Source organism: Cupressus sempervirens, chromosome 1 (assembly GCF_028749045.1).
Source record: "Cupressus sempervirens isolate cs-2001-9-10 chromosome 1, ASM2874904v1, whole genome shotgun sequence".
In the NCBI taxonomy this organism is placed as follows: Eukaryota; Viridiplantae; Streptophyta; class Pinopsida; order Cupressales; family Cupressaceae; genus Cupressus; species Cupressus sempervirens.
This window is the reverse complement of record NC_143118.1, coordinates 424,085,624-424,094,982: the sequence shown is the minus strand read 5'-3', so window position 1 is coordinate 424,094,982 and position 9,359 is coordinate 424,085,624. Positions and strand designations below refer to the sequence as shown.

The following is a 9,359-nucleotide window of genomic DNA, read 5'->3' as shown; positions in this document are numbered from 1 at the left end:
TTACTTTTTAAAGACATGTTTAGAAGTATCTATTCCATCAACCAATTTTCTTTTTGTTAGTTTTCATTCCATTGCAAGTATTTGTTCTTTATATAATAGAGAATAATTTTGCAATTCTAGTGATAATTATCCATGTTTTTATATTTTTGAGCTATTTTGAATTTTTCCATAAGAACCAAATTCAAGAGTTTGGTTCTAGGAATGTCTCTTGTGTATATATGTCTAGTATTTATTAACAAAATGATAGCTATTGCAACTTTGACAATCTTTTCCATTATTCTTTAAAGGGTACTAGCTCAATGGAAGAGCACCTACTTTACAAGTAGGAGGATGATGGTTCGATTCCATCGTACCCTACTATGATTAAACTAGTGATTAAATAAACTACCAAATATACTACCAAATAAACTACTAAATAAACTACCAAATATAACCAAATATACTATTGAATAAATTACCAAATCAACTACCAAATAAATTATCAAATATACCACCAAATAAAGTACCAAATATACTACTAAATAAACTACTAAATCAATTACTGAACCAAATACCAAATATACTACCAAATATACCACATAATCTACCAAATAAACTACCAAAAAATAATAATAAATGACCAAATCAATGATCAAATCAATGATCAAATCAATGATCAAATCAATGATCAAATCAACATCCAAATTAATGATTAAAATAGTTTAGTTATAAATTTGGTTGCCATATTAATGATCAGAAATAAACTACCAATGGTCACATGATCAAAATTGGTCATATATCTACAATTATTAGTAGTTTATTTAGTCATATATTGTTGTTTTTGTACTAGTGAATAGACCATTAGTAACACAAAAACATCTAATTTAGGTCCTAGAAGTAAATAGAAACCCTAGATGTAGATTTTGAGTGAAATATGTGCTTTCTATAAACTAACTATACTCTGACAGAGTAGACTGCACCATAGAAGGCCAGATTGACTCAAGATGCCCCCAAGTGCACTTAGACAATGCTAACTACACCCATGGTGCACTTGGGGCTTAGAAGGGTGTAGTTGGTAGTCTCTAGGTGTAGTTGGGAGACCAAGTGTAGACTGTGGGGAAATAGACCCTAAACAATACCTAGAAACTAAAATTTTGAACTCTACCTTACCAAGTGCACCCAAACAATGCAAACTATGCCCATGATTTAGTTGTGGAATAGAAGGGTGTAGTTGGTTCTTTCTAAGTGCAATTGGTAAGCTAGGAACAATAGATGGGGGTTATGGTGATTCCTAGGCCCCTAAAACTGCTTCCTAGACGCCCCAAGTGCACCTTGATAGAGCAGAGTACACCCTAGGGTAGAAAGCTAATAGAATATATAAAATGATAGCATATAAACATGTTACTAGACCCCCTAATTAATCTATTGTGATAAGTATAGACATTCATTATACCCTCCATGTGAGCTCCTTCCTTGCACGTACAAGCACAAAAAAGAAGAAGCCCAAGTTAGTTAAGCATGATTCATGTTAGGTTCACCAATTGTAGGACTATAAAATGGGCTAATATCTAACATACTATGAGAAATCAGAAACTCAATAAACACACATTGACACCCTCTAGTCTACCATGAATGCCAAATAAACAAAAGGAAGAACACAAAGTTAAAACTCCCTCTTTCACTTGTAGCTCCCATATCCTTCTTTCTTCTCCATGTGATGTAGCTCCAATTACCTATAGTGCACATAATTAGGAAGAAAAAGTCTATGATAATGATAATGCTATGAGAATACTAGAAGATTTGATTTAAGCTTGAGAGAGAAAAAGACAAAGGACTTGAAGGACTTAAGACTTAGGAATTGAAGGACCAAAAATGAGAGGAAGAATGCTCAACTTATAATCAACACACAAGATGAGAGCATTGGACTTATCACCTTGGATATGGGGCTTGGCAAGAGATTCCTTTGAGAATCCATGACACATATGACACAAGATGCCCAATTTAGGATTGTATGATGCTTGGAAGTCAAACATGGCTAAAAATGGAAAAGGATCTATTATGTGTCATGTGACACCTCAAACCCACTTAAAGCCAAGAATCTATGACAATGAAAGCCAAATACAGTCATGTGTAAGGAATAATAATATATAAATTATAACATATCTTAGCCAAGTGTAAATGGAGAATCCATGATTTGTCATTCCCATGTGTCATAGTGATGTCAATATCATGTGGAATATTTGAATTAAAAATCTATTATTCCACACAAATAGGAATTAGTAAAAATAGAATTAATGGTGCAAAATATGACTTAGGAAAATGAGAATTTCCATGGTTTGTGAATGATGAATCAATTAATTAATAAAATCAATTAATTTAAGATGTTAGTGATGAATAATAATTAGTGAAATGATATAGGATTAAATTATGGGTTATTTAATCCTATAGAGAAAATTAGTTGATGATTGGCCAATTTTATTTAAATAAGTGCGACAATATCCTTTGATGAAAATGCAACAATTATGCAAATTGACTAGGATGATGATAGGTAGACCAAATCCATGATCAAATTGATTGATTGATTAGAATTGATAACATGCCAAGGGCACATGACATGAATTAAGGAAATGTAATATTTAATTGACATTGTAAAATGCTACAAGATCAAGATTAGTTGATCAATAACATTGATGAAGACTGTCAATACTATTAACGGTTGAAAATGCTATGATCCAACATTGAGAGACTTAACAATGTCAAAGATTAGATGACGTGAATGACAATTTGACCTAGCATGGAGAGCCATGACAATACTAAGGTCAGATTGATAAGATTTGATAGATTGATAGGTTTCCAAGGCACTAAAAGCCACACCAATGCCTAGGATTGGACAAATGATGATTGATTTGGGATGTTTGACATGTTCCAGGTTGAGTAAGATTGATTCTAGGTGATTCTAGGTAGATTTGGGGTGATTCTAGGATGACTTGATATGATTTTGAGCTGATTTGATATGATTTTGAGTTGATTTGGTATATTTTTGATGATGTTTAAATGGTTCCAAAATGATCTACAATTGATGTGAAAGAGGATATGAATTATGATAGACACTATTGAGATATAATCAAGTTGTCAAAGAGATAATAATTAGTGAAATGAGAAAATGGGATGAGTTAGTATGAAATAGTGATGAAACCATAGATGCGAACCATTTTTAAGCGTTTACACTTAATACCCATTTGGTTCCTATCACATTCTTATCTTTAGGTCTAGGAACTAATTCCCATTTTTCATTCTTCACAATCTAATCTAGTTCTTCTTTTATATCTTGCATCTAGTGATGTTCCTTACATGCTTCATTTGTGTTCTTACGTTCCACTTGAAAAATTAGTCGCAAATCCTCATTTATTTATTTTTTGTCATCACACCTTTATTCTTTGTCATGTTTCAATTGGAAGTAGTAATTGACATCTCAACTATGATCTCTTCCATAGGTTTATACCTTTGATCTTCTCTTTTCTCAATAGATACTTCATTCTACAAACCATTGTTAGTCTTAAAAAAGAACTTCAACATTTTATCTAACAATTCCAGAATTATCTTGTTCTTCATTAGAATTATAATTTACTATTTTCTCTTTAGTACCAAACTTTTCATCAATCCTTACACTTGCACACTCAACTATTTCCTTAGTTCTATAGTTGAGATATCTATATGCTTTTATTTTCAATGAGTAATAAAGAGACATACCTTTATTACTTCTAGGATCAAACTTACCAATATCATCATATCTCTTTATGTAACACTTACTTCCAAAAATTATAAAATACTTAACTGATGGTGAGTGACCAAAACATAACTCATAAGGTATCTTGCTCATACCTTTTCTAATTTGTACTTTTTTTAGAGTATACATTGTAGTGTTAACTACTTCTCTTCAAAATGTCTTTGAGATATCATTCTCAAATAACATCATTCTTGCTACTTCTACTACTAATTTGTTCCTTCTTTCAAAAATCCCATTCTATTTAGGTGTTCTAGGTGAAGATAATTGTCTTTTGATTCCATTCTCTTCACAAAATATGTTGAATTCCCTAGAAGTGAATTCTCCACCTCTATCTAATCTTAAACACTTAATCTTAACACTATTGAAATATTCAAAATGGGAAGAGTACTTTTGAGAGAGTGGGGGGGTGAATTAGAAGTACCACACTTTAGCCTTTTCAATTCCTTTAAAATAAATAACTAAAAGTAAACTACATGCATGTAAACATACTAAATAAACATAAAGCAAACACATGCATTAACACACATAACACCAAATTTGGTAACCCAAAAACCCTCTCAGAATAAGAAGGTAAAACTAGGGTGGGGATGATACCCACAAAAATTACTGTAGCAATAATTGTTTGACCACTTTTGATGGTCTACCCTATGAAAGGCCTACCATGTTAAAGGCTTTACACTGTGTCAATAGTGACCTAGTTAAAGGATTTACAAACACTTTACAAGTGTCACCCTATTAAAGGATTTAGTCACCTCTTCAAAAGATCTATAAAATAGCTGTTAGGCTAACTTATCAACATAGGATTTTCACTATCTAATAAAATTGCTAGAGAGTATTAGAAACCTTTGACCTAATTTCTTACAATCTTCAATTGCTGATTTTAGGCACTTGATCTTCTCATTATGATGTGATACTTGCTTGAGCTGATATTCAATTGTATCCCTTATACTATTCTGATTAATTGGATGTATAATTGCTGCTCAATTCACTAAGTCTATGATGCCCCTAATGTTTGCTCTGTTCTAGAATTTTCTATCTTCTTAGTAACTCCTTGACTATTTTTTTTAGCAGCTTAAAATTGTGGGGTCTAAGCCTCCTTATAAAGGCTTAGTAGACTTAGGGTTAAGTATGGATCTACTATCCATATTGAATCTTGAATTCCTGCTCATTCCTTGCATTTTCCTCATTGGTTGCATGCCTTATCCTTCTTTTTGATTGGTTGCATGTTGATTGCATAAGAAATATACAAGATTCATTCTTATTCTTATTTTCCTTTGAAATCCTTCGATGTCAACTCAAAAAATGGTTTATATTTGAGTTTGTGAGGGCACAAACTCATATGCTGATTCTATGTTACTCGGTACATACTGGACTTTTGGTGCTTGACACATATACTATCCTAATTTTCTTGACACCTATTGTATTCTTTCTTGCTCAGAAAAAACTATGAATCAAAACCTATATATCACACACCATATGTATGATGCTTGACACCTGAAGTCACTTGGCACCTATTGGAATTTTGACTCGACACATACTATGGCTTCAATGTAGAAAGTGGTTAAGTGTGTTGACCCTTAAATGTCAAAACCATTCTAAGACCAACAATCTCCCCCTTTGACATGAGTGAAAAACCACTTAACTAAACATTACTAATCTGTCCTTATGAGTACCCTATCAAATCTATTCTGCATATGTACAAAATTTCAAAATTTGTTCAAAAATCTCTTATAACTCCCTTGAGCTGATTGTGCCATTTCATTCTTGTAACCCAAAATTCTATTGTAAATATTCTTGAAACTCTTTGTCTTTAACTTGTACTTGTGTTCTAAGATATTTTTTCTACTCTATCTATACTGGCTAATTTTGTTCATATCTCCCCCAAAACATTATATCTCCCCCATACTATTTACACATTATGACTTACCTCCCTCTTAGTCATATCTTCCTTATTATTATCTCTCCCCCTATCTCCTTTATTTTTTCTCCCCCTTTTTGACACTTATATCAAAAGGTTCCAAAGAGTAATACCATATTTAGCCAAAACTGTGTTGTTTACCTCCATTATCATTTTTAGGGCTGCATCCCAATTCTCCAAAACAATATCTAGTGACTTGTGTTGGATGGCAATCTTTGAAGCAAGATGTACAAGTCCATCTAATGTAGAAAGATTAGGATCTTTATTTAAGATAGTTTTAGTATAAACTTGTCTTTTGTGGAGAACCTCCAAATGTCAGGATATGGAGGATTGAATCTACATTAATTTAGCTTTGTATTGGCCTCTTCACTTGCTAATGTAGCTAACTCTCTTTCAGCATGAAGTGATTAGGAAAAATGCTTTTCACTTTGAGCTGGATCCCTTGGTAGTTGCATGCTAGAAATCTTAAAATTTCTCTCCAAGCTCAATATCCTTTGATTTGTCTCTTGTGTGAAGTTGGAGAAATCACACAATTTTTTGTACAATGAGAAAATGTTCTCAAGTACATCTTTGACCTCGTCAATTTTCTTGGCCAATTCTACTTGTTCAAGTGCTATACCAATTGATATTTTCTCATTTACCTTCCCCTAAAATTTACTTTTAGACCATTCCATAAGTTTAATATTTGTATCCTAGTCTTCACTAGTTACCTGGTCAACTATATTAGATAATTGTTCCATTATGGGCTTTGACTCATCTGGTGACTACAAGTTGAAGGCATCCATAAAGATGTCCTTAATATCATGTAGTCCTTGCTTATGTTTATACTCTTTTCTAAGTATTTCTTGTCTTTGCCTCCTATTTAATGCATTTTGTATTTTTGTAATTTGCTCCATCGTGATAGTCTTTGAGTCATAAGAAGGAATGATTATCTCTTCATCTAACTTAGGGTCTCCATAGTGAAGTACCTAGGAAATCTTGGTTAATCTTGAGCTTGGTGTGGATATTTGCAAAGGTATGGCTTCAGTGCTCAGTTTCTGAGGAGTCTTTATGGGAATACCTATTTTTGGTAGTTCTACCAATGTTTGAATAGTGTCTTGATCCTCTTCTTTGATGTTTCCTCCTTCTCATTAGACTTCCCTTCTTTTGCATTTTTATTTTGAATGGTGTCACCTATTGCTATTGCAATTGTTGGAGGTGGTGGAAGCATTAAAATTTTAGTGCTAGTGGCTGTATAGATAAAAGGTGGTTCTTGTGGTTTCACCTTGTCTCTTTTTGGTTCTGCTATTGCCTTCTATAGCTCATCTACATTCACCAATATAGGGTTTGTGCATAACAATGCCTATAGAGTGGATTGGTGAAGGATGTTGGAGAGATCCTCTATAGTTAGAGGATTGATGTTCTGAGCTAAATTTTTAGGAACATCATTGGTAGTTATTATGTCTATAGGGTGATGTTTACATGAGGAGGGCTAGGAGGTGGTATTTGTGTGTATTGCACACTCTTTTCCTCTTCTTGCTGCTGTTCAACTATTGCCATGTCTTCTCCCTTTTGTGTCTCTTCCTGCTCACATTTTTCTTTGTCCTCCTTGTCTTTCTTATCTTTGTCCTCTTTCTTCTTTTCTTCATCTAATTTTTTTGTTTCTTCCTTCTCTTCCTCTTTCTTCTCTTCCTCTCCTTTCTTTGCTTCTATTTTCTTTTCCTTAGTACTAGCCTCTGCCTTATTTGCTTCCTCTTCCTTGTCATTAGTTATTTTGAAAATTGTTTTCTACTATTGTATGGATTTATTTACTACATCATCAATCTTTTTTTGTAGGATTCCTTTATTATTTGACTTCTTGTTAGGTTAGGCATCGGTTCTGGTAAGATAGATTCTTTGATCTCCTTTTCCATTTTTAGACAATAATGCCATTTATTTTCAATTATCTCATATAGCTCTCTAGGCATGGTATTGTCTAGCTCTAGAGGTGTATTCTTAAATTTTTCCATCATGGCATATCCAGATTCCTCTATTTTATCTTGCTCTTCTCTACTTAGCTTGTTGAAATCAAGATTTTTCAAATCATTGAAATCTACATTCTTAATATTTTCACAAATTTTATCTATCGAAGATTTGGGGGGATGGCTTACTACTCTAAATTGGCTAATATCCTCTGATTTTGTTATCTCCTCATCATTAGTGTCTAGCTATGCCACATACTTTCTTCTTTTCTTTGTCATTTCATCGATATATTCAATGGCTTTTTCTTCTCTTTTACTTGCTCCTTGGCCTTTTGTGTAGATGCCCTTGTGCTAGCTCTTGTTGCTAGTGCCGGCTTAGCTCGTGCAGGCTTTGCCAACTTCTTGGGTTTGGGTTGAGCTGGTGACTAAGTTTTAGCCTTTATCTTCTTTTACTTGGCTTCTTCCTCCTTTGTACCTTCTTTCTTTTCCTCTCATAAGCCCTGGGTCAACTCCATTGGGCCTTGCCCTTGCTCTTCTTCTTCTTCTTCACCACCTGCTTCTCCTTCAATATTTCCTCCAAATTTCTTCTTTATCTTCCTCACTAATTTGTCTTTCTTTTTGATTATAGAGGCTATCTTCAATTTTGTTTCAACTTCAAATGGATTTGACAACATCATATGTGCCAAAATGAGGAGCCTCCTTATCAATCTCTTCTACAAGCAATGCTTTGATTATCGCTGAGGCTTCATCTACATCAAGTTCATATCCCAATGGCCTTATCCATCTTACTCTTGGAATTGCTGCTTGGATATAGGTATAGTTAATGTCAACCAAAAAGCATATTTCATTGATATGTTTTTCCACTAAGGAAACTAGTATTCTTACTCTTTGTTTCATGGATTTCTTGAAATCCTCAAAGTAGCTTGTCATTTGGGCTTCAAAATTGTCACCCATTCGATCAATGAACTCATTGATTTGTGTGATTATAGTTTGTTTGGGTTCTAATTCACCTTTCTAATAGAAGGAAAATCTTCCATGACATAAAATAATATGCACATAAGAATTGAACCAAATTTGCATTGAGTACCTTTTGATCTTCTTATTGCTCCTAGGTTCTCATTAATTTTTTGCAACATTAGTTTTGACAGATCATATGTGTGATCTCTCTTCACAAGCTTATAGGCTACATCCATAACAATACATGGTACATTTTTTAATCTATTGGAATGGTAGAACTTGTGACAAATGATTCTCACAACAAAGTCTAGAAAGGGATTAGTTATAATATCAATAGTCATTTTGCTCCTGTATTCCTTTCAATGATCTCTTTGGAATCAATGCACAGGGTCTTAGGCCGATTTGGGGTTGGAAAAATCATAACCCTATGCACTATCCTTTTTTAAATATTTACTAGTCCTATTTCCAACAATAAACATCTATTGTGAATTCTACTAAGGACAATCCATATCCATTCTATTTTGAAACCCGTAGGGTAAACTAGGGCATTTGTTAAACCCTTCTTCTTGACTATCTAAAATTCATCCTTTAGAGATTTGTTTCACATAGTTTGTGATAGACTTTCAATATCTTAAGATCACCTATTGAATCTATCCTGCAATTATAAAACTTTCTCACATCTTGTACCATGACAACTTTTGGTATTGGATCATTTCTATAGGTGACTTTAGGGATTGGCCTAAACTTAGGTTGTTTTACCTCATTACTAACTAACTGG

General features: G+C 33.3%; 1 non-coding gene across 1 annotated transcript; it reads left to right on the top strand.

The window, feature by feature from the left end:
* The first annotated feature begins 285 nt into the window (after window positions 1–285).
* TRNAV-UAC (transfer RNA valine (anticodon UAC)) lies at window positions 286–357 on the top strand. The gene has a single exon. It is a non-coding gene; the product is annotated as a tRNA-Val (tRNA).
* Window positions 358–9,359: the final 9,002 nt, after the last annotated feature.